Source organism: Lasioglossum baleicum, chromosome 7 (genome assembly GCF_051020765.1).
Source record: "Lasioglossum baleicum chromosome 7, iyLasBale1, whole genome shotgun sequence".
Taxonomy (NCBI): domain Eukaryota; kingdom Metazoa; phylum Arthropoda; class Insecta; order Hymenoptera; family Halictidae; genus Lasioglossum; species Lasioglossum baleicum.
Genome location: NC_134935.1, coordinates 2,572,985 through 2,584,558, shown reverse-complemented (window position 1 = coordinate 2,584,558; position 11,574 = coordinate 2,572,985).

The window sequence follows — 11,574 nt, the reverse complement described above, 5'->3', positions numbered from 1 at the left end:
TTTTGGTTGGCTGGGTACCCATAGACCCGGCATAGGTATAGTATGTGTATAGGAAAACCTTAGACCACATATACCCATAGACCCAGCATAGGTATAGTATGTGTATAGGAAAACCGAGAGTACAGCTCGGAAAAGATAAAGGACGGTGTGACGTCACAAGATAAGTTTTAAGCAGTCTTAAGATAATTTCAAAATGGCTGAAACGGCAGACCGACGCCGACGCTACGCCATCATACACTTGCTCCGTGTAAATTTTGTGTAGCAATACATCGATGGCAAGAAATAGAAATTAAATTGAATGTTATTTCTTCCCTGAATGATTGTAATAGAGCAGAAATCATGTATTGACATTTTCAATTTTTCAACGAATTTGAATTTCATCTACTCAATTTTTTTGTAAATGCAGAAAGATCCGTAGTCTAGCAATAACTAATCACAAGCGAGGTAAATGTAAATTGTGTAAAACTAGCAGTACTACCTTAAAATGTTGTAAATGTGATCAATTTATATGTAAAAAACCATTTTGTAACCTGCGATTCCTAAAATAGTTAATATATATAATACTATTATTACTTTATATCTTAATAAAACATACAGAATAAACGTCTGTATCTCAAATACAGTTTATAATAGATAATTTCATGATACAATGTCAAATTCTTTGAAATTATCCTGTCCATTCTTCCCGCGTACTGGGTATGTCATGTACATGGCGCACCCGCTGATCCCCCTCACTCCCCCATATAAGCCAAGCGTAGGCACTGTCGATGAGCATAGCTTATACATCTTTCGAGAACGTGACGTCACACCGTCTTTATCTTTTCCGAGGGCCAAATTATCTGCGCCGGGTCTATAGGTATTATATATGGTCTAAGCATGATGCGCATACACTGTATAGTGTAGTATAGGAGTCTCTATGCATACACTATACAGTGTATGCGCATCATGCGTGAATCGGAATGCACCCTTATACTACACTATACACTATACAGTGTATGCGCATTATGCGTGCAACGGAATGGACCCTTTGATGAGTAGCCGATGCATTAGCGGTAGATTTGAAAAAAGCAGATGCAGGTATAGCACATTGTGAAACAAAGCACAATTTGTGAAGAAAGCAACGAAGTATTGACCTTTTTGCTTGACAAGGAAAGTGCTGTGACGGCTACTCAAGGTATAAAATATATACAATCAATATATTTTTTACATAACATGTAATTATAAATAAATTAATTCCAAATCAAAATTTACAAAAATATCTTCCAATTCATCTTCGCTGTCACTGATATCGGTAGTATCACTCAAATCACTACAATTGTTCAATTCTTCTTCTTCAATGTCAAGTTTTGTCACCCATATAAGCAGCCATTTTTTATTCGCATCAAATGCATGGAAAAGCAGGAAAAGTGTTCCGTTTCCAAGGAACGATATACGGAACCACTGATATCAGTGTACGGAACGCACCTATACACAGCCTACTCTGTGACCCACAACGTAGATATTGTGGCCGCGCATGCGCGTGAAATCTTGCAGCATATCGCAGCACTGTCCGCAACGTGTGATCGTCGATTATTACGTCGCAAAATATTTCTGCTTCGTTTCTCGGACTGACGGAAATCTTTCCAAGTGTCGCAAGATCCGGAGATTTCGAAACAAGCGTTGACAAAAGAGCTTACGAATATACCAAAAAAATATCACAAGCTCGAACAGCGCTAAAACTCGATCGATTGCTAAATAAAGGCGCACGACTATAAAGGAGAACAAAAATGGACAGATGGGAAAGAAGAAATGAAAGATTGGCAGAGCAGGAAAGAGAAGTGAAACTGAATAAAGCAAAAGAAAAAGGTAAAAAAATAAGAGAAGCTTGCAAGAAGACTGAAAATATGACGACGGAAGAAACACAGAGTAGACATTTACAAATTTTAAGGAGAGTTAAAGCTCAACGAGATAAAGCAGCTGCAGAAAGAAAACGAGATGACGAACTTAAAAAAGCAGAAAAAGATCAGAAACTAAGAGAAGCATCTGAAAAATTAAGGAAATGGCAGAAACCGTCAACAAGTGAATATAAATCTTCTACTGTGAAATCATCCAAAACGTAAAGAGAGTAAACTATGAAGAAGTTATTTGTTCGCTTGCCGTTTCTACGTTGGTAGGTATAAGTGCAAGTATTTGTTTATAAATATTGTACATCATCCGAATCAATCCAACAAAGATATATCGAATGTTACAGGTGAACGTACAAATCCATACATACAAAATAAAAATTGTCTACCTAAGTTGCAATAATCTGGAGTGAAAAGGACATTTATTTTTTTTCTTAATATGTTACATCAAATTAAATCATATATATATATATATAATATATAATATAATGTTCTTACTATTCCTATCTTAAATAAAGTAAGTTGTGAGGAAAATTAAATAAAAAATAAATGCGCGGCCTGTATGAAGTGTTCAGCGTTGAAGTTGAAGACTACAATGGCGGTCTGTTGGGTAGCTATCTCATGTTCGCTGATGTTCGCACACCGATAGTTGGTGCAGTGCTTCGATTGAGCCCAACCTTTTTGATACGATGGATGGCCGCTAGAGGCGCTGCGCGGAAAAACAGTAACGTATCTACTATTGGGTAGCAGAGCTGCCAGAGCCCTGAGGCAGTTATATTGGCGGGAATGTATCGAAATAATCTTACCGGACAAAAAGACTCCAGGACGTGTCCTACGAGTTACAAAATATACACAAATACACTTGTTATACAGTCATTTTTCAGAATCAAATCATATAAATTTTTTAAAATTCTGCGGGGTGCTCAAGGAACCCCATTTCATCTACCCAATAGTAGATACCCATACATACGTTACTGTTTTTCCGCGCAGCGTCTCTAGCGACCATCCATCGTATCAAAAAGGTTGGGCTCAATCGAAGCACTGAGTTGTTGGGGGAGCTGCGAGCCAGTCAACCTCACTTCCTACGCACACTCCACTTTCATTGGGCGAATCTCTCCCCACCAACTTGTCAATTAGAAAGAGAGCGCACCCCAAGGCTATTGCTCTCTCTCTCACTCTTCATATCCCGCGCCGCGTAATATATACATCTTTTTGGAAAATGTGACGTCACTAATTACTTTATCTTTTCCTCAAGGAAAAGTTCTGTGCTGTGTCTATATCTGTCTATATATACCCTGATAGCACAGTTTGGAACTGCCAGGAATAGTCCAGAGCGTGGAGTGAATTTGGAGGGCAGTATGGTTCCAGACGCCGCTTATTGGCTGCTCGGAGCAATGGTTGGAGTACATCTAGAAAGAGTGTGGAGTTGCATGCCAGTGGGTGCCAGTGGGCTTCCGAAAACGATTACAGGTGTACAAAGTCCGCCGTCACAGCATCTAGAGGGCGGCTTCTTCCTTCCAGATGGAAGGCAGCTCGTGGAGTCTGTGTGGAACGGCGGATGCCGTTATACAGGCACCGACGAGATACTGTTAAAGACTGCCAGCCTTATGGGAGTTGGCGGGACTCGAATTTTTCGGTGTTCTCTTACGCCCTCTAGGATATATTCTGACTGGAGTGAGAAACAGGAGGCCAACGACGGAATTTCGTCGGTGCAGAAGACACTGTATTGGTATCGTGTTAGCAACGCGCCCGCGCGCTACACTCACCAGCGTACCTTTACTATATCCGTGTGCGCTGCTTGTGCGAGCCACAATCTATTTTTAGAACTTGCCATGTTGCCATGCTTTACGGCTTACGGAAACGAAACTGAAATTCGACTGTCGAGCCGTCGAGCGTATGAATCGCAATCTGGAGCTAGCCTTCGGGTCCCCGTGCAGCGAGGATTTTTTTTTATTTTTATTTTTCATTACTTTTTTAATTACATTTTTTAACCTTCCAAAAAATTAAAAATGTTAAAACTATGTTCAAAATATGTATTCATTTTAAATAGAAACGTTTTGTTACTGTCATAATTGCATTAATAAAAATTGGTATATGATCGAGAACAGGTTGATGGTATTTATTTGGACTGATTGGAGAATACGAAAATGCAGGAAGTATTTTTTAGTTTATGAAACAATTTGTAGATTTATTAGTTGTCAAACAAATAATAAAATAAATTGTATAATATATATAAATTGATTTTATACTAGCATACACAAGTTTATTTGATCTTCTGTCTTCCTATAATAAAAAAACACAGTCATAACTATAATTATAATAGAATTTCATAAAATATTGAGGTTATTGCAAACTCATCTTTTTTCGCGATGATGCTCTAATTTTATTGCTTCTCTCGAATGTCCATTTCCTTCCGAGACAGTGCGTTTCTAAGTGTAAATAAAAAATGTTGATATAAAATGTATCATAATTAAACTACAATTATTCTAATAACGTAGAATGTAGTACATATTAAGTTTTAATTACCAGGATTTTCTTCTTCGACGTTAAGCACCCTTTACTGCTTCTCGTAATTTACGTATATGGACATTAGGGTGGACCTTATTTTTCGACCATGAAATTTTTTTGTCCCGTAAACCAGAATTGTAACAAATGTTGAGAAAATGATCTGGAAAAATTTTGGGGCCGATTGGATCATGCGAAAATGAGGCGCAGCAAATTTGAAAATTTTGAATTTTTTAAATCTTTACATAAATAGACGTTATGATATATCGTTGAATTTGTCTTTTTTCTCTTTAAGAATCCGTATGTAGCATAAACAGTTGTTGATAGAAAAAACATCCGTGACTTTGAAAACTTGAAATAATTACTTTGAAAAAAAATTTTTTCTCTGATACTATATCCACCTCCTTATATACTACAACTTTTGTTTGAAGAGTTTTTTCATATATGTATACATAACTGACACAGATATTAAGGGGCGTAATTTGCATTATTTGGAAGCATACAACTGCGCATATAGCTATTTTCATAGCTACATGCTGCCGAATAATGAAAATTACGCCTCGTAATCGAAAAATAGGACTTTTGAGGCAGATAGCGCCCTAGATCGATGTTTTATCTAGCGTTTTTGACTAGTGAAAAACCCCGTGTTTGTATTATCGAGAAATGAGTAAATGAATATCTTGCAATCCTGGAAGTCTCTCTACTACCTTAACTAAATTCATTAATACGCTCCAATCTACAAAAGAAAAACAGTTAAAATATCGGAAAAAGAAGTTATTATGAATAATAAGTAGACTGACTGAAACATAGACTGAAGGTGGTCAATGATACCGCTGAACGGGGCGTTAAACTAATGGAGGATCATATTAAAATTTTATATAGAAACAAAGTGGAGAAATAATATATACTATACAAACTGTGATGGAATATCGACAGCAGTATCCTGACGCCACAAAACAGATTTGTCAAAGGATTTTTAAATATTTTTTAATATAGAGAGAGAAACACCTGATCAATCCCTACATGCGATTAATTGCATTTTTAAGAGGCATTGAAGACAGCTTATTAACTGAGAGTTATTAAAGTTTTCATTTTCCTCAGAGTCAGTAAGTTCTTTATTTTTCTCGGAGTCATTAAGTTTTCCATTTTTCTTGGAGTTATTCAATTTTTCATTTTCCTCAGTGTCGTCAAGTTTTTTCATATAGTCCAGTCGGCAGGTCGAAAAAAGGCGTCTACCTGGAAAGTATTCCGAACTTAATGAAATTTTGACACGTCATTTAGGGGTACTCTGGGGTGTCGAATCTCAGTTTTCGACCTCGAGGACCCTGTGCTAACTTGGGGAGGGGGAAAAAACCACTACTTTTATTACCTTGTTTTGGTTTTTCGCCTATCGGGCTCGAGTCGGGTACGCGATACATCAGACACATCGGGAAGCTTATGACTAGACTGCGGATTTTATGCATGTATGACAAAAATGTACACGTTCAATTTAAAGCAGTGGACATGTTAAAAATATTTAAGGACATCAACGTATTAGTTTCAGCTTAATAGGATAATTAAAAGAAGAATACAATTTATATTTGGCTCATGTGCCGTGCAATCAATGCAAACATTTTTTATTTTGCATAAAGATCCGCAGTGTACTCATGACTCACCTTTGTCGGGCGGCTTCTAAAACAATAGAACAAGATCGCGCGAACGAGTTATCGCGATACCCGAGAATCAACTGTGCGTTCTTATGAAATAGATAATAATAATAATGGTACGTATTTCTTTCATAACTTGTACATAATGTGATTTTTATATAAGTACATTAGGTATATTCGGCAGACATGTGCATGATCGTTATTTGTATTAAAATTTGAAATAATGCACGTTTCACGTGAAAAAATTATAAGAAAATATTTACAACGTGGTATGTAATAAGTTATGATAACTTTTCAGTGGGTGATGTTTTTATTAACTGTTAAGTAACCTACTTAACTATCATTAATCTTACACAAATTCTTAAAAGATAATATATAGTATACAATATAAAATAAAATAGAAATTAACTTAAAATAAAATCATATAAAATAAAAAACTAGAGGGTTATTGTTGCTCGCTCGCTTCGCTCGCTCGCGAGTAGGGTTGTTTTTGCTCGCTCGCTTTGCGAGCTCGCGGATAGGACTGCTCTTGCGAAAGGGTTAGTGGTACGCATGGCTAGTAGTACCTATAGCTATTAATGTTTTTTTTTTTATTTGGTGTGTGACTCTCCACGAGCCACACAAAGAACTTCCCGATTCGTTAGTTGCAGTATATTATTATCATTATTAAGTGTACGTTTTAAGAAAATTATACATTTTCAGGGAAATTCAATAGTTTTCTACTTATCAAAATGTTTGCTATATGGCGTCACATTAAACCAGCATCGTATGCTCGTTGCTCGCTTGGTTCCTTGTTATAGCATACTAATGTTGCAAAATAAATTGTCTTAATCAGTTTTTCGCAAACGATACAACTCCTCATTATCCGGGTTTGCAGTAGTGATCTTGGTTTTCTTCGATACTGTTAATTTAAATTGTCCCAAAATATATAAACTGCGCTCAATTTTGAAACTCTGCTCAGTGCTACATACAATATTTGTAAAGTTCGCCTTTCTGATTTTTTAAAATCCAAACATACTTTCTCGTATGTTTTTCCCTGACTTTTATGAATCGTAATCGCTTCAGCAGGAACCACTGGAAATTGACTACGTGTGATTTGATATTTTTCCTCACTCGACATATTTACTTGATTCGATATTTTTATTATTGGTGTAAAATTTTGATCAATATTTGTGCATTTTTCATATAATCACGATAACGAGTTCTTACTTTCACTCCTACTCTGGCCAATTGAAAATCTAACCACAATATAGACGGAATTTTAGTATTTTCTTGAAAAGTAATAAATTTTAATATTCCGCATGTGTGCTCCATTAATCAATCCGTTTTCAACATCAATGTTATTAATAATTATCATATAGTTTATATTAATTTTCAATTTAATCTCAGTTAATAATTCGTTTTGAACTGATTGTTTTTTTAAAGATTGTAATATAAATTTTTTTTTGTACTTTCATCGATATTCTTTGAAAATGTATTCTCGCGAGTAGAGATGATTAACTCACTCTTGCATTGGGATAATTTTCGATTATTGTAAGCGGAAACATCATCGTAAGGTACAAAAAAAAAATTAAAAAAAAATTTTTTTTTTTAAATTTTAAAGAAATCGAAAAAAATTTTTTTGTGTAATTACGTTTGTTTCTTCGGTGGAAACTTTCCGTTCTCTCGTATAAATTGCATTGTTGAATGAACTTCTTTCGAAAAAACTAAAAAAACTAAAAAACTACTTGACCAAAATGGACCAAAATCTAATCAGCTCTAAGTTACAGCGGGGCATATCGATTGCATCATTCATCATCCTGATCGCGTTGTTACTTTTTCTAAAAACGTTAACGAATAATTTGATTACATAGAAACGGCCATACGCGCGCGCGCGCGCACACACACACACACACACACACGCGAACATTTTGCTGAAAATAGTCTAAAATGACTGCAATGACCATGAAACGTGAAGATCTGCTAAAAAATCGATTTTCGATTTTCGGGGTCATTACAATAACTTCTCTATAAAATCGGGAAGTTAATTATATAGAGCCTATAGATAATACAGAATAAAATATAAACACGAAATATAATACGTATAATGTTTATATTTATATTTCGTTTTTAATTACACTGTCCAACAGCCAAAAAGTATTTCGATTCCCACTATGCGATTCTTGTAGAGTTTTCCGCGCTGATTCCGAATCTGGTTTTAATTTTTTTCCTATACGTCCAGTTTTTGAGAAAATAGAGTTTAAAAAAAACACATATTTTTCAACTTTAAACAAATATTGCGATGTTATTATAAAAGATATTGAATTGTTCTTTACAGCAAACGATTCTGTAGACTTTCCCGAATACAGTGATATCCAATATTAATACATTATGATTGTTTAAACATGTTTAAACAATGATTAAAGACGGAGATGCACCACTTTTGCACCAATTTTTGCGGATATTTTCGAATTTATCTAAAAAAATAAGGGTCCAGCGAAAAATTGAACAATACCACGCGAAAGAGCAGACTTTTATCTTGAGAAACCCCCCTGTGAAGTTTGCATGGTCGACGTTTTTTTCGAACCAGACAGCAAAATATCTTCGCGCGACACGAGTTTCCGCCAGTGGCGCTCGGGACGGGATACGGCGCAGCGACGGGATACGGCGCGGCGAACGACCGTTCTGGTGGTGAGCGCCACTGGTGACAACTCATGTCGGGCGAAGATATTTTGCTTTCTGGTTCGAAGAAAACGTCGACCATGCAAACTTCACAGGGGGGTTTCTCAAGATAAAAGTCTGCTCTTTCGCGTGGTATAGTTCAATTTTTCGCTGGACACTTATTTTTTGAGATAAATTCGAAAATATTCGCAAAAATTGGTGCAAAAGTGGTGCATCTCCGTCTTTAATCATTGTTTAAACATGTTTAAACAATCATAATGTATTAATATTGGATATCACTGTATTCGGGAAAGTCTACAGAATCGTTTGCTGTAAAGAACAATTCAATATCTTTTATAATAACATCGCAATATTTGTTTAAAGTTGAAAAATGTCTTTTTTTTAAACTCCATTTTCTCAAAAACTGGACGTATAGGAAAAAAATTAAAACCAGATTCGGAATCAGCGCGGAAAACTCTACAAGAATCGCATAGTGGGAATCGAAATACTTTTAAAAAGTTGAAATTTGTTGGACAGTGTTATTGCCATACTTTACCATATTGTAATCTTCTAGGTGTATTGTATAACTTCCGTAAAGACATTTTAATGATATTATCGATACATATCTAAGTTCATTCGGAGAAAATTCGTTAAAAAGCTAGAAATATTGTCTTTTATGTTTTTCACATGAAACGTGCATTATTCAAGCTTTAATACAAATGAAGAGCAGGCACGCGTTTGGCGAATATACCTAATGTAGTTATAAAAAAACCAAGTATATTAAAAATCACGTTATAAGTAAAGAAAGAAAACCATTATTACCATTATCTATGTCATAAGAACGCAGAGTATTTGAATCTCGGATAACGCAATAACTCGTCCGCCCGAACTTGTTCGATTCTTTTCGTACCCGCCCGACGAATTCGAAGTCGAATCGAAGGGCCGCCGCCGGACTTTCTGCGACCCGACCCGACTCGACTCGAACCCGAACATCGAGCGGCCCGCACATCCCTAAATTATTTATAATTATAAATATATTATATTAAATGACCTATATTATAATAACCTATATTAGGTAATTATTATCACACTTTAAATAAGTAAATATGGCTCAAATTATGCCGTATTTAGGCTCATTTTAATTAGAAGGATCTCACAAATACATTGGTAATTCCGTAAAAAAGATTGAAAAATAAAAAACTTTCCTATGTGCAGCCTTTTGAACTGTGTCGGCTGCCTCGTACCTCAGTCCCTCTTTGTCGTTTACGAGCTGTCGTAAAAAAAGTTCTGGTACATATGTTGATAGTCTAAAAATATGATCAATGCTATTTTTCAATTTCTCTAAAAAACCTGCATTTGTCGAATTTTTGCGTGTTTTTCACTTTGTGTAATTATTACATTTTGAACCAAAAAATCGGGAAAAAATCTCAAATATCAATTTCAATTAAATGCAATTATATGATTAAATTAATGCAAGTAAATGGGGAAAATGGACCGAAAATTGAATGGCACAACGGCTGTTTAAATAATTCGAAGGACTATCTCGTCCGGCTAGGCCCTTCATTCCAAATTGTAATATTCCAATATTCCAATATCATTTTAAATATATTCAAGTACTATTTAAAACTATTAATGAGTTTTAACAACAAAATATTTTAAATAGAAAACTAAATTTTGGCATATAAGATAAGATTATAGCAAGCTTGCTATAAATGTCGAAAACTCGAGTCTGGCCAGAGACATTCAATTTTCAGGAAACACTATTCTATGATGACGAACGGAGAAAAGGGAAGTGAAGCTCGGGGGCTTCGGTCGCCGTGGAGTGGAGTGAAACATTGTAACATGATACGGGTCGGGTCGGGTATATCGGTGTGAGACTACTAATCAAACAACAAAGCTTAATTATTTATCATTATTTTTTTATAGGATTTTCCTTAACATATTTGGTGAATTTTGTTTCTTTTTATGAAAATGATACCAAAATTATATAATTCCGATGATATTTGCTTATGCAATGAGCGACGCAAGTTTCGGACACAAAGAAGGACAGCGTCGGGAAAAAAAGAGACGCGGAGAGTCCTTATTCTTTTAAGATTTCGACTTCGACTTCGTCTGCTAGCTCTTCGTCTCGTCGCACAATGTACTCATAAATGAATCATGTTTCAGGAAGTGGTTCAGTTCAGAATGAAATAAAATAATGTTACACGCACTTTTTAAATAGCGTCATATATGGTGCAAGAAATATTCGTACAGAGTCAAATAGAATTATTTTTTTAGATATCTTCGTACGAAATACTGCCTCTAAATAACATTGTATGGATAGGAGCCGTCGAAAATTAGTTTAATTAGTTAATACTTTTATCTTGTTACTACCTCTACTTTAATAATTGCAGTCAATAATGCTGTCGAGCATTACAAGTATGGGATAAATAAGTAAAAAAATTAATTTTCTGTTTCCTACTAAGGATCTTAATAAGAACGATTGAATTTTGTCATTACACAACATAACAAAATATTTTTTAAGAATCATTATTTTATATATAAAATGCAATAATGTTCAAATTACTTTTAAATTCCAATACATTTGTAGAATATTACGTAGTAATTACTTCCATTTTTCCTACATCTATAAACTATCGATTATATTGTAAACAATTATTACAATGGTGATAATAACGGAAATAAGAATACAATAAGAGAATTATACATATACATATAGTATTATAAGGCAATTACAGAATGGGTAGTGTCAGCATTCTACTATATCATTCTTCTTCCACTTGACGAATATCTCGACGATTGTGGAACTTTTACCGCTGTGGTATATCAGATCACTGTAACTTTCACGTTATCCCCGCGCCCACTCGCGTCCACTTACCGGTCCCGCTGAATAACACAGG